The 12,789-nt window shown below is 50.8% G+C and overlaps 3 long non-coding RNA genes across 10 annotated transcripts in view; 2 read left to right on the forward strand and 1 right to left on the reverse strand.

The window, feature by feature from the left end:
* Nucleotides 1-12,789, forward strand: part of LOC138388605 (uncharacterized) — a 203,298-nt gene that overhangs the window by 93,019 nt on the left and 97,490 nt on the right. The gene's annotated exons all lie outside the window — the stretch shown is intronic.
* Nucleotides 1-12,789, reverse strand: part of LOC138388608 (uncharacterized) — a 215,466-nt gene that overhangs the window by 32,730 nt on the left and 169,947 nt on the right. The window lies entirely within an intron of this gene.
* LOC138388606 (uncharacterized) lies at nt 884-10,131 on the forward strand. Of its 3 annotated transcripts, XR_011234143.1 has the most exons (5): nt 884-1,452; nt 1,534-2,265; nt 2,547-2,650; nt 2,999-3,084; nt 10,067-10,131. It is a non-coding gene; the product is annotated as an uncharacterized lncRNA (long non-coding RNA). The 3 variants fall into 3 exon arrangements; XR_011234142.1 differs by having other exon boundaries at nt 1,435-2,265; XR_011234144.1 differs by having other exon boundaries at nt 1,435-1,729.

The raw sequence follows: 12,789 nt of genomic DNA on the forward strand, positions 1-12,789 counted from the left end.
TATTTTGCCACTATTTGCCAGTCCTGTGGGCAATGAGCACCCAGGACCTCGGGAAGCAGAGTGTGAATGCCCTGCAGGTCGGAGCAAAGAACCCATTCCAGACACCGAGAGGTGATTCAGAGAGCCTGTGCCTGGGGTCCTGCCCCAGGACCAGCCCTGTGTGTGTCCAGGTGCAGTCAGGGAGCGCAGTGAGGGTTGTGGATGTGGGGTTGGCACAGGACTTCCGCCCACAGGGTGGGGCAACTGCAGCCTTTACAGCAGGCTGGGGTTGCTGGGGTCACCAATGCTAACCAGGCCTGACCCTGCCTAGCGTCCGAGATCAGCCAAGACCGGGTGCGTTCAGGGTGGTAGGGCCGTGGACAAGGAAGAAAAGGTGGTGCAGTGCTGGGGAGAGTGAGGGCACCTTGGGGCCCACATCTGAGAGCAAAAGGGCGTCACTGCTCTTCTGCCTGAGGTGGCCTTGGTGGGGGCAAGTGGAAAATGACTTTTTCACACCCAGTTTTCTAACCCAAGCTGATTTCCAGATCCAGAGCCCACCCAGGGAAGGGGGACCTGGGTCCCGCAGCAGTTCCTGCAAGGACAGCGCGAGGTGACTGGCAGACCCCGCCCCTGGCTCACCTGCGGACACCCGTGGGCCCTGGGCGAGTCTCTCTGCAGGAGAGCGGCGGGAGGGGTGCTGCTCTGCTGTGGGGGCTCCTCTCACGGGTAGTTTTTAAAATAGCAAATGGGCCATGAGCATGGGCACCCACGCCACCTCCCCACGCCTGAAGGACCTGCCACCCCTTCTCAAGGCCCTGGTAGCCTCCTGGTGGAGGTGACACATTGTTAATAATGTGTCAGGCTGTTGACAGCCTGCTCTCTGGTCCCCCAAGTAAAAGGAGTTTGGAAATAAGATGCCTTCCCCCGAGTGTCTGACCCTGTCATCCTGGACACTTATGGCAGACCGTGTCCTGCAGTCCCAGGAGTCCCCATCACGTGCTCTGTGACATTGGAAGGATGACTCGCCTGTTCACCTCTGGCATCACGTTTCTGCTCCTTTCCTTTGCAGCCTCGGTGACATAGGGGCGAAGGTCAGGGTATGGCAGGACCCCCCTGAGGCCTCCCCAGAGCCCACCTGGGTGCTGATGCCTCAGCCCGGTGCTCAGAGGCCACCCTGGCCGGCTGCACTGCGGGTCCCTTCCCCTCCCGGAGTGCAGGGGGGCGCCCTCCACACTGTGATGGGGGTCCCGGCAGGCGGGAGACAGGGCTGGACAGAGCACCTGGCCCTGCCCCTGCCCAGGCTGAATCCTCCTGAAGACGCGGGCCTTGTGTGGCCCTGCCTGTCCCGGGGCTTGGACAGCTCCAGTGCCAGGGGCTTCTCCCATCCGTGTGCTGACCACACAGCAGCTTCTGATGCCTGTCGGCTCCGCCTGGGCCGTAGACGGGGAGGACACAGTAGGGACCCGCACCCAGGTCTCAGCAGCCTGTGGGGGAACTCCTGGGTCACCTGGGGAGTTTCTCACCAGGTGTGTGGAAACTGCTCTTCACAAACAGGCACCTGAGGAGGTGAACCTCTACCTGGCCTTTGAAGGTAACAGCACAGCAAACCTGCAGCTCAGCTGAGAGGCTGCTTTCTGGTCTGGAGGCGTCAGGCACAGGCAGAATCCGGGGCTCGTGGGACAGCCATGTGTGACCGGCCGGCAGTGGCTGCTGAGAGGCTGTGGTCTCCTCTGCCCTCCTTGCAGTGCGGGTAACGTCTGCCCGATGGCGGGCAGTGGGGGGGGGGCGAATGCCTTGGCCTGGCCATGAGGTGGCAGATGGCGCCAGGGTGGGGCCAGAGGGCGTTGCCTCTTGGGCCTCAGCTGCTGGACCACCAGGTCCCTGCCCTGGAGCTGTCCCCTGTGGCCGAGTGACCAGGGGCGAGCAGGGCCCTCCTTGGCTTCTGACTCAGTCTTCCTCTCTGCTTGGCGTGGGGGGAGCAGTGTCCGGACGGTGCTCCGCTCTGGCGCTCTGCACACAGCGGGTGTGGCGTTCGCTTCCCGGATGGCCAAAGCCAGAGCATCTGGGAGGAGGCGGTACGGCTCAGCTGGCCTTGCCCGCGGCCCCGCGGGGGTGGGGACACACCGTGAAGCCCTGACTCCCCCTGGGCTCCGGGGAGGTCGTGTTCTCGTGACCCGTGGGAAGGGCTGAGGCGCCCGGGCAGAGCTGCCGCCCCTGCCTTGACCCACGACTGCCGAGTCTGTGTCGGCCCCATGTCGTGGGGGACCAGGCGGAGCCTTCACCCAGGTGGGCGTCTGCGGCGTGGGTGAGCCGGTCCCGCCTCTGGGAATCAGCGAGTCGGTCTGAAAACGCAGGGTCGCTGGATGGGGACAGGGCGTCGTTCCTGGTCATCCTCGTTGTTTTGTGCAGATCCAGCTTTCCAGCTGGTAAATTTTTCTTTTGCTTGAAGAATTTCTTTTAATTTTTTTTTTTTTTTTTTTTTTTGGTAATGAGAATCTGGTGGTGATAATTTCTTTCATTTTTGGTCCAAAAAAGTTATTTTATTTTCTGTTTTGATGGTGTATCAGATATACCATCTGTTTGCTCCTGCCCTCTGGCGTCACACCCTGCGTGAGAGGACGTGGCTGCCAGTGAGTGAGGCCTTCCCGTGCCCAGACCTGTGGCCCCGCGGGTGAGTGCGACCTTCCTGTCCCAGCCCCAGGGGCACCACCTTTCTGTCCGCAGCCGCCTGCTGAGGGGCGGCCGGTCCTCAGAGACCCGGGAGGGGCTCCGTAGGGACATGTGGAAACGGGGCACCCGCACTCTCCACCACACCGAGGTCCCCCACGCCCAGGATGTGGTGGCCATGGGTGTGATGTCCACGCGGTGGCCTCTCCGCCCCAATGGGGTAGTGGCCTCTGAGCGGGACGTGGGTCTGGCTCAGCCTCTGTGAGGGAGGTCGCTGTCCTCTCTGTGTCACTGGCAGGGTGTTCAGGTTGTTCACAAACGCAGTTTCCTTACAGATATTTCGTCCTTCCAGGGAACCTGGCGTCGCCGCGCACCGTCCTCTGTGTCCTGCCTTCAGAGTCTCCGGCGTCCTTGCCCTGTGAGGTCTGCGACTTCACTGTGAGTCCTCCCGTGTGTTTCACAGTGTGTTTTGCAGCAGCCACACGCTCCCAGGTCATCACCGTTAACCCCAAATTGGGAAACACACTTTTGTCTCCAACTGTCCCATCCCCCAGGCCCGCTTCTCCGCCTTCCCCAACTGGGAGAAAAATGTGTCTTTCCCTCCGGTTCCAGTTTTCTTTTCCCAGAACTGTTTCTGAGACTGTCCCTCAGTTTCCCAGCCTTGGCAGATCTAAAGGGCAGAGATGACTCCAAGGCGGGTGTGGGCAGCGCCTCCTCCTGAGCAGACGCAGACCCCACATTCCCGGCAGGAGCACCCACTGTTCATGCCCTGCTCTCTCAGCGCAGCCCCCCAGGGGGAGCGCAGATCCCCCCTCACTGAGGGTCCCAACCTGACAAAGGCAAACAGCGCTTCACAGACTCAAGTCTCGTCATGTCGCTCTCCTGATTTATAACTTTGGCAGTGGTTTCCTACTGGCCTTGGCGAGACAACACAGGCCTGACCATGGCCTGCAGACCCTGAGCGGTCCTGCCTGCTCCCCTCTCCCACGCGGTCTACCCCAGCTGCCTGCAGTCTACCCTGCTCTCACTTTCAGGGACACAGCCGGGTTTTGGTGTCTCAGGGCTTTTATTCAGGTTCCCTCAACGCATCCACCCAGTTGACACCCTTAGCAAATTTTCCAAGGGTTTGCCCAGCTAGAGCCTTAAAGTCACAGCAGTTTGTAGTATCCAACAGTAGAAAAGTTGATAATGTGATTTTTCAAAAGACAAAAAAATTCATTATTTAGTGTATCATTTGTGAGACTCAGCTTCGATTTATATGTAGACCAAGGAAACAGTAGCTAAAAACAGTTTATAGTTTAGATCATTAGTAAAGAAAAATTAAATCTCACTGCCAAATGAAAGGCAAGTGGCCTAATTGGTCATGGAAATTTCATAAGAATTTACTGAGCCAGGTTACCTTGCTGTGTTCTCCAGCCGTGTGTGTGCACATGTGTGTCCACCGGTTGCGAGGTACCTCAGGTTTGCACACTTATGTTTACATCACCAATCAATATGACACAGTCCTAGTCCATACTATGACAATGTATATAAATATTGGAAACCACCTTTTAAAACTTCACCATTTTTACCATTTGTAAGTATATAATTCAACGGAATGTCATACATTGGCCGTGTTGGGCAACCATCTATTTATTAATAGTACCGGATGTTTTTTATCTTCCTCTGAAGGAAACTCTGAGCCCATTACAAAGTCACTTTCCTTTCCCGGTCCCCCAAGCCCCTGGCAAGCACTAATCTAGTTTTCATTGCCGTGGATTGGCCTGCTCTGGACATTTCATACAAATGGATTCATATAATATGTGGCCTTTTGTGCCTGGTTTCTTTCACTTAGGACGTATTCAAGGCTCATCCATGTTGCAGTATACATCAGCGCTTCATTCCTTTTTTCTGTATGATTAAATACATACAGCATTCACCATTTTAACCATTTTTAAGTGCACACTTTAGTGGCATTAACCACATACAGGTTTTTGTGTAACCATCACCACCATCCGTCTCCAAAATTTCTTTCTTCTTCGCCAAGTGGAACCCTGTACTCGTTAAACACCCACTTCATATTCTCTCTTTCCCCAGCCCTGGAAACTACTCCAGGTACCTCATAAGTAGAGCGTACTGTATTTGTCCTTGTGTGCCTGGGTTGTTACACTTAGCACGATGTTGTTACGTATGTCAGAATTTCCTCATTTTTAAGGCTGAATTATATTTCACTGTGTGAATGGACCACATTTTATTTATCTGCTCATCTGTCAGTGGACACTTGTGTTGCTTCCACCTTTTGGCACAGTGAGTAATGCTGCCATGAACGTGGGTGTTCAAGTCCCTGTTTTTAGTTCTTTTCAGTATATGCCCAGAAGGGGAATCAGTGTGTTGTAAGTGAATTCTATGCTTAATTTTTGAGGTACTGCCATATTGTGTTCCATAACAACTGCTCCATTTCAGTTTTCTCTTTCCTTTTTGTGGCTGAATAATATATCAGGTTTTGATATACCTAATTTTGCTTATGCCTCCATCTGTTGATGGACGTTTGGGTTGTTTGCACCTTTCAGCTATTGTGAACATGGCTGCTATAGATGTTCATGTACAAGGTCTGGTTTGAACCCTTGTTTTCTAATCTTTGGAGTATATACCTTGGAATGGAATTGTTGAGCTATGGAAATTCTGCATGTAAATTTTTGAGGGAAGATTCAACTAGTTTACACACAGCCTGTACCATTTTATATTTCTACAAGCAGCATTTAAGGGTATCCAGGTTTTCTGTATCCTTGCCAACAGATATCTTTCATTTTTTTTTTTAACAATAGTCTTTCTAGTGTGTGTGAGTGGGTATGTCATTGTGGTTGGAATTTGAATTTCCATTATAACTAATAATGTGTAATATCTTCCTATGTGCTTGTTGGCCAATTGCTTTTCTGTGTGTGTGTGTGTGTGTGTGTGTGTGTACGCGTGCAGTATGTATTTTAAGCTGTTTATCCATTTTGTTATTTGGTTGTTTGTCTTTTTCCTGTTCAGGCTTAAAAGCTACTTATATATTCTGGATAGCAGACCCTCATCAGATATATAATGTGCCTCTGTGGGTTGTCATCTTACTTTCTTGGTGGTGTCTTTGGATTTCCAAAAGTTTTTAATTTTGAGGAAATTTTCTTTACTGGCTGTGCTTATGGTGTCAGTTCTAAGAAACCATTCTTACGCCCAATGTTATGAAGGTTTTTCTCCATGTTTTCTTCTAGGGTTTGTGTTTTTACCTCTTACATTTTGGCCTGTGGACCATTTTGAGTTCAATTTTTCTGTGTGGTATGATGTCAGGGTACAGTTTCATTCCTGTGCATGTGGATAGTTGTCTGACGTCACTTGTGGAATTTAGGGACCTTGGGGCTGGCACACAATCAATTGACCATAGAGGCATGAATTTATATCTGGACCCTCAGTTCAACTTCGTTGATCTATATGTTTACCTTCATGCCAGTATCATCCTGTTTTGATTGTTGTTGCTTTGTAGTAAAATTTAAGATTTAAAATTGGGAAGTGTGAACTTCCAAGTTTGTCTTTGTTTTTCAAGAAGGTTTTGGTTATTTGTGTTCCCTTAAAATTCCATTTGAAGGCCAGGTGCGGTGGCTCACGCCTGTAATCCTAGCACTCTGGGAGGCCGAGGCAGGTGGATCGCTCGAGGTCAGGAGTTCGAGACCAGCCTGAGCAAGAGTGAGACCCCCGTCTCTACTAAAAATAGAAAGAAATTATCTGGCCATCTAAAATATATGGAGAAAAAATTAGCCGGGCATGGTGGTGCATGCCTGTAGTCCCAGCTACTGGGGAGGCTGAGGCAGTAGGATTGCTTAAGCCTGGGAGTTTGAGGTTGCTGTGAGCTAGGCTGATGCCACGGCACTCACTCTAGCCAGGGCAACAAAGTGACACTCTGTCTCAAAAAAAAAAAAAAAAAAGGAAAAAAAAAATTCCATTTGAATGTTAGGATCAGTTTGCCCATATTCTGCCGAGAGACCTTTTTGGATTTTTGTAGGAATTGCATTGGGTTTGAGATCACCTGTGTAGTATGGCCATCTTGAAACATATTAAGTCTCCAGTCGATGAACGTGGAGTGTCTTGACATTTGTTTAGATTTTCTTTAGCTTTTTTCAATATTGTTTTGTAATTTTCCACATACAGGTCTTGCACCTTTGTTAGTTTTTTTCCCAAGTGGGTTATTTTTATTGATATAATTCAAATGGAATTTTTGTCTTAATTTTATTTCCACGTTCTTGATTACCAGAGTACAGAAATAAAATGGATTTCTGTGTATTGAAATGTTGTTCTGTTACTTATCCGTTTTTGTTTGCTGGTTCAAATAATTTTTTTGAATTCTTTGGGATTTTCTATATTTAAGGTGATGTGATTTGGAATCTGAATAGATTTACTTTCCTTTCAGATATGGATGTCTTTTATTTCCCGTTCTTCTCTAATTGTTCTGTATAGAACTTTCAGTGCAATCTTATTTTTTTCTTTCAAAATACTAATTAAGGTGGTACAAGTATTTTTGTTACATGGCTACCTTGTGTCGTGCTGAAGTCAGAGGTGTTGGTGTGTCCGTCATCAGAATATAGTGTTCATGTGTGCAAGTTTTTATCCTACACCCACTGTCCATTCCTCCCCCTTCTAGGTTTTCATGTCCTTTATATTGCCATGTGCCTCTGTGTATCCATGTAGTAGCTCCCACTTATTTGTGAGAACATATGGTGTCTGGTTCTCCATTCCTGAGATAGTTCACTTAGGGAAATGGTCTCCAGTTCCCCCCACATTGCCGCAAATGACATTATTTCATTCCCTTTTGTTTTTAGAGACAGGGTCTCCCTCTGGTGGCCGGGATAGAGGGCAGTGGCATGATCATAGCTCACTCCAACCTCACACTCTGGGCTCCAGTGGTCCTCCTGTCTCAGCCTCCTGAGTAGCTGGGACTACAGGTATGTCCCACCATGCCTGGCTAATTTTTTTATTTTTTTAGAGACTGGGTCTCGCTCTTGCTCAGGCTGCTATTTCATTCCTTTTTACGGCTGAGTAGTACACCGTGATATTTATACATGTATGTGTCTACACAGACACACACAGATTTTTGTCCCCTTATGAATTGAATGGCACTTAGGTTGATTCCATATCTTTGCAATTGTGAAGTCTGCTGTGCTAAACATTCGAATGCAGGTGTCTTTTGGATAAAATGACTTCATTTCCTTTGGGTAGTTACCCAGGAGTGGGCTTGCTGGATTGAATGGTAGGTCTACATTTCTTTCTTTGAGGATTGCCCATAATGTTTTCCATAGAGGTTCTACTAGTTTGCAGACCCAGCAGAGTATCGGCGCTCCTTTCTCTATGCTTCTGTGGCAGCATCTGTTGTTTTTTGTCTTTTTAATAATGGCTATTCTGATTGGGGTGAGACGGTATCTTACTGTAGTTTTAATTTGCATTTGTCTGTGATTAACGATGTTTAGCAGTTTTTCATGTTTTTTGGCAATTTGTCTATCTTCTTTTCAGAAACTTCTGTTCTGGTCTTTTGCCCACTTTTTGATGAAGGTGTTATTCTTTTCTTGCTGATTTGTTTGGGTCTTTGCATATTCTGGATATCATCTTTTGTCAGGTGCATAGTTGCAAATATTTTGTCCTATTCTGTAGGTTGTGTATTCACTGTGTTGATTATTTCCTTTGCTGTGCAGAAGTTTTCTAATTTAATTAAGTCCCATTGATTTATTTTTGTTGTTGCTATGTTTGTCTTTGGGGTGTTAGTCATAAATTCTTTGACTTGGCTGATGCCTAAAATGTTTTTCCTACTTTTTTTCTAGAATTTTTATGGTTTCATGCTTTTCATTTAAATCTTCAATCCATCTTGAATTGATTTTTGTATTTAGTGAGAGAGCAATCCTGTTTCTCTCTTCTTCATATGAATATCCAATTTTTCCAGCACTACTTATTGAATAGGGCTTCCTTTCCTCAGTGTATGTTTTCTGCTTTGTCAAAAATCAGTTGGTGCTAGGTAGATGGTTTTATGTCTGGGTTCTCTATTTTGTTCCCTTGGATTAGTCACAGTTTTTTACACCAGGACCATGGTGTTTTCCTTACTATGGCCTTGTAGTATAATTTGACGTCAGGTAATGTCATACCTCCAGATTTGTTGTTCAGTATAATGTTGCATGCAGAGGTGAAAGTGAGCATGTTTGCTTTGTCCCTGATCTTAGTGGCAAAAGCTGCGGTTAGGGGTTAGGGTTTTTAGAGTTAGGGTTCCTGTTACAGTTGGGATTGGGTCCTGTTAATAATTATCTTGTGGTCACAAGGATTCTGGTTTTTTGTTTTTTTTTTTTTTTTGAGACAGAGTCTCACTCTGTTGCCCAGGCTAGAGTGAGTGCCGTGGCGTCAGCCTAGCTCACAGCAACCTCAAACTCCTGAGCTCAAGGGATCCTCCTGTCTCAGCCTCCCGAGTAGTTGGGACTACAGGCATGCACCACCATGCCCGGCTAATTTTTTCTATATATATTTTTAGCTGTCCATATAATTTCTTTCTATTTTTTAGTAGAGATGGGGTCTCGCTCTTGCTCAGGCTGATCTCCAACTCCTGAGCTCAAACGATCCACCCACCTCAGCCTCCCAGAGTGCTAGGATTACAGGCGTGAGCCACTGCGCCCGGCCAAGGATTCTGTTTTGTTAGTTTTATGATCTCTGGTTTTTGTTGTTTCTTTTTTTAAACATAGATACTTGTCAATTGTATCTAAACTCCTGGAACTCAGTTGTAAGGTTTCTATGAGGTTTGCTTGGCTAAGAGGGGTCCATTCATTTGGCTTGGGGCTTAGGGTTTTATTTTACTTTACTTTACCATGCTTTCACTAGTATAATTTAGTAATGCTTTCTTTATGTATGCATGGGAGGAAACAGCCAGGAAAAATAAGTAAATCTCCAAGAGGTGGCTCTGAGTTCAGGCTTACACACTACCTTCAAGTGAAACAAAGAAAGAATGGGTGTGGTTGGGGTCAGCAGTGGGGAGGTAACCAGGAAAAGCAAGGTAAGCAAGAGCAAGCATTGTTGTTCAGACTTAAGTGGTGCCTTCCGCATTGCTAAGAATCCCTCATGATTTAGTCATCCTTCTCTTCTTGCTATGAGAGGGAGACATGTTTACAAATGGAAGTAGGTCTCCTTCACAGACGTAAATTTCCCTGACAGAAAGGTAACTTCCGGCCTGTTTTCAGAGCTTCTCCTGTGTCTGCAGTGTCTCAAAATAATCAGCTCAAAATAATCCTTATGCTGGGCTGGGCATGTTGGCTCATGCCTGTGATCCCAACATTTTGGGTGGCCAAGGCAGGAGGCTCCCTGGAGCCCAGGAGTTTCAAGGCTAGCCGGGGTAATATAGCGAGGACCCATCTGTACACACACATACAAAATTATTTGGCAGTGGTGGCTCATGCCTGTAGTCCCAGCTACTTGGGAGGCTGAGGATTGCTCCAGCCTGGAAGTTCAAGGTGGCAGTGATCCGTGTTCGTGCCACTGCACTCCCGCCTGCGATGACCGGCGCCTTGCCCTCAACCAGCCAGTGCACCTCGTGGACCGCCTCCTGGGCACTCCTGTCTTTGAACCGCTTCTTGGCGAGCTCCTCCAGCGCCTCCTGGAACTGCTGGAAGGTGATGGTCTGGCAGGACTTCCCCTGTGGGCGGGGCCTGGAAGCTGACAGGGGACAGGAGGGGAACAGCCCCCAGCTAAGTCCAAAGCCAGCGGGCCCAGGGCAAGGGGAGGGCCTTCTGCTCACCGAGGCACTTGCCAGCCCCGCTTGGGCCACAGTGAGACCTGGGGACAGTGAAATGGAAAGACCCCAGCAGTCTGGAGTCAGGGAAGGGAGGCTCCCTACTGCCCTTGGTGGGAGGAAGTGGCCGGCACCCCTGAAGAACTCGCCTCCCCGTGCTGCGTCCCCGAGCGCAGCGCTTCCCGGGTCCCCAGGGCCCCAGTGAACAGGCCCAGCGGACAAAGGCCGTTCAGAGGCTGTGCCCCGGGCGGCACCAAGCTCCCCACACCGGGTGTTCTCGGCTCTTCTGTCCAGTCCAGCTGAGTTCGTGTTTCTGTCACAGCAGGGCACTCCTCCGCCTCTCCTCGGGACACTCCATGTGGGTGGCCACTTGTCGTGGCTACGGCCGCTGCCCCAGACAGGGAGAGCTTCCCAGGGCGGCACCAAGTGACACTGGCTGTCTGTGCCTCCCCCGCACACCCAGCAGGAGCCACAGCGCTGTCCCCGCACCCTGCGGGCACAGGCCACCCAGGGGCCAGGCACAGCCGGGCTGCTGAGCTCTAGCCCAGCCCAGGGGCCCAGCCTCAGGCTGCTCGCTGGCCCAGAATGTCACTGGGATGGGGTCTCGGACCCCAGTGAGGCCCCAGCCCCGCGAGGGTGCCGGGTGTGCCGGCCCTTCTTCTCGGCAACCTGGAGGCTGAAAGGGACGAAGCCCCGCAGGTCTCCTTCACTGTTCCCGCGGAAGTGAGAGGAGAAGGGCGGAGCTGGTGTCCCGAGCAGGTGTCCCCAGGACATCTGCACACGCCCAAGGACAGCCCTCGCCAGGGAGCACACCCTGGGACCCCACTGCTTGCCAGAACCAGGTGTGGCCTCGGATCCACTTGGAGACCAGGGGTGGGCAGTGAATGGGACAGGACAGGCAGGAGAGGGGAGTCCGGGCAAGGAGTCTTCCAGGAAGGGAAACTGAGGAAGGCAGGCAGGCAGGGCCTGTGGCAGGGGCGGCTGGTGGCCATCTTCCACCCCCAGCCCCTCGGAAGGAGATATGGATGCGCAGGGCTTCCCTGGCCCACAGAGGCCTCCCGGCACCCAGCCGCCTGGTGCCCTGAGTCCCCAGGAACCGCACTTGGGGCTGAGAACAGGCTCACTACAGGGGTGACCACTGGAGCCACCTGCGCCCAGACCTAAGGTGAGAAAGCGAGGACAGCCGCTCCTTCTCAGGTTGTGGGGGCCGAGAGGAGACCCTGCCAGGTCACATGGCAATGCCCTGTCCCTGCGTGGGAGCATCAGGATGGGAAGGTGGAACGTTCCAGCACTCGAGTCACCCACCAAGGCTGTCCTCACTGGCCTGTTATCCAGCCCACAGATGCCCGGGCACCTGGGACGCCCAGGAGCACCAGTTACATCACTAGTTGGACACAGAGAGGGGACGGAGCCGCAAGAGAGCACGAAGACCTGTCTGCAGGTGGCACTACAGCCCAGGGCCTCGTGCTCGAGACCCACAAAGGCAGCAGAGGATGATTGGATGCTGAACCAGAGAAGGGGTGAGGGGTGGTGGTGTCCAACAGGCCGTGCCACCTGCGAGGACCAGCACTGATGCCTCGGGAACCTGGGGGCAGCGTGGCCACCACAGCGGCCGGGCCTCAGCTTCCTCTTAGCCCCTCTGGGGTCTGCTTCTGCAGCCACCGCCCAGACTGACCCTAACTCTTGCTGTTCTGAGAAGTCCCCTCCATAGCGCAGGCAAGGCACAGAGCAGGAGAGCACACGTGGGTGGGGTCACCCCGGGCCAGTCCTGTGACTCAGTTTCTTTTTACATCCATTGTGGCTGGCTGCGCTTTCTTTATGGCCTACGGAGCCCTGGGCACCTGCCTTCTGGAAGTTAGTATTGACAATATAAACCAGGTAGTGAAAAGATCAACCCGGTTGTGTTCCTTTTACCATTTTAGTCAAAAGGTGACTCATTGGTCCGTTTTTCAAAACGAGTACGAGTGCTCTTGACATAAATTCAGTGATTTTATCAATAGAATCACAGCTAGAGGTGGCTTCGGCTTTGGGAGCAGAATTATTCCAGGACAAGCAGGCAGGCAGTCGCTGTCTAGGGAGCTAAGCGAGTCCCCTGCCCAGAGGAGAACCCGGCCGGCCGTGCAGCGCCCCCAAAAGCCCAGCCCCACTCCCGGACAGGGCCCCGGTGTCACGCCAGGAGCAGCCAGCTCATGAAGATCATTCCTGACTGTCTGCGAACGGAATTGATTTTAGATGGCAGGTGTGTCATTTCCTAGCAGGCAGTCAGCTCAGTCTGCACTTAGAAAATCACCTAAAATAGTGGCATAGGGCCTTGCTCAGCTAGGAAAATTAGATCCTGGTTTGGGAATTAGTGGCCCTTCACCAGCCATGGCCACCTG

This window comes from Eulemur rufifrons, chromosome 7 (genome assembly GCF_041146395.1).
Source record: "Eulemur rufifrons isolate Redbay chromosome 7, OSU_ERuf_1, whole genome shotgun sequence".
NCBI lineage: Eukaryota > Metazoa > Chordata > Mammalia > Primates > Lemuridae > Eulemur > Eulemur rufifrons.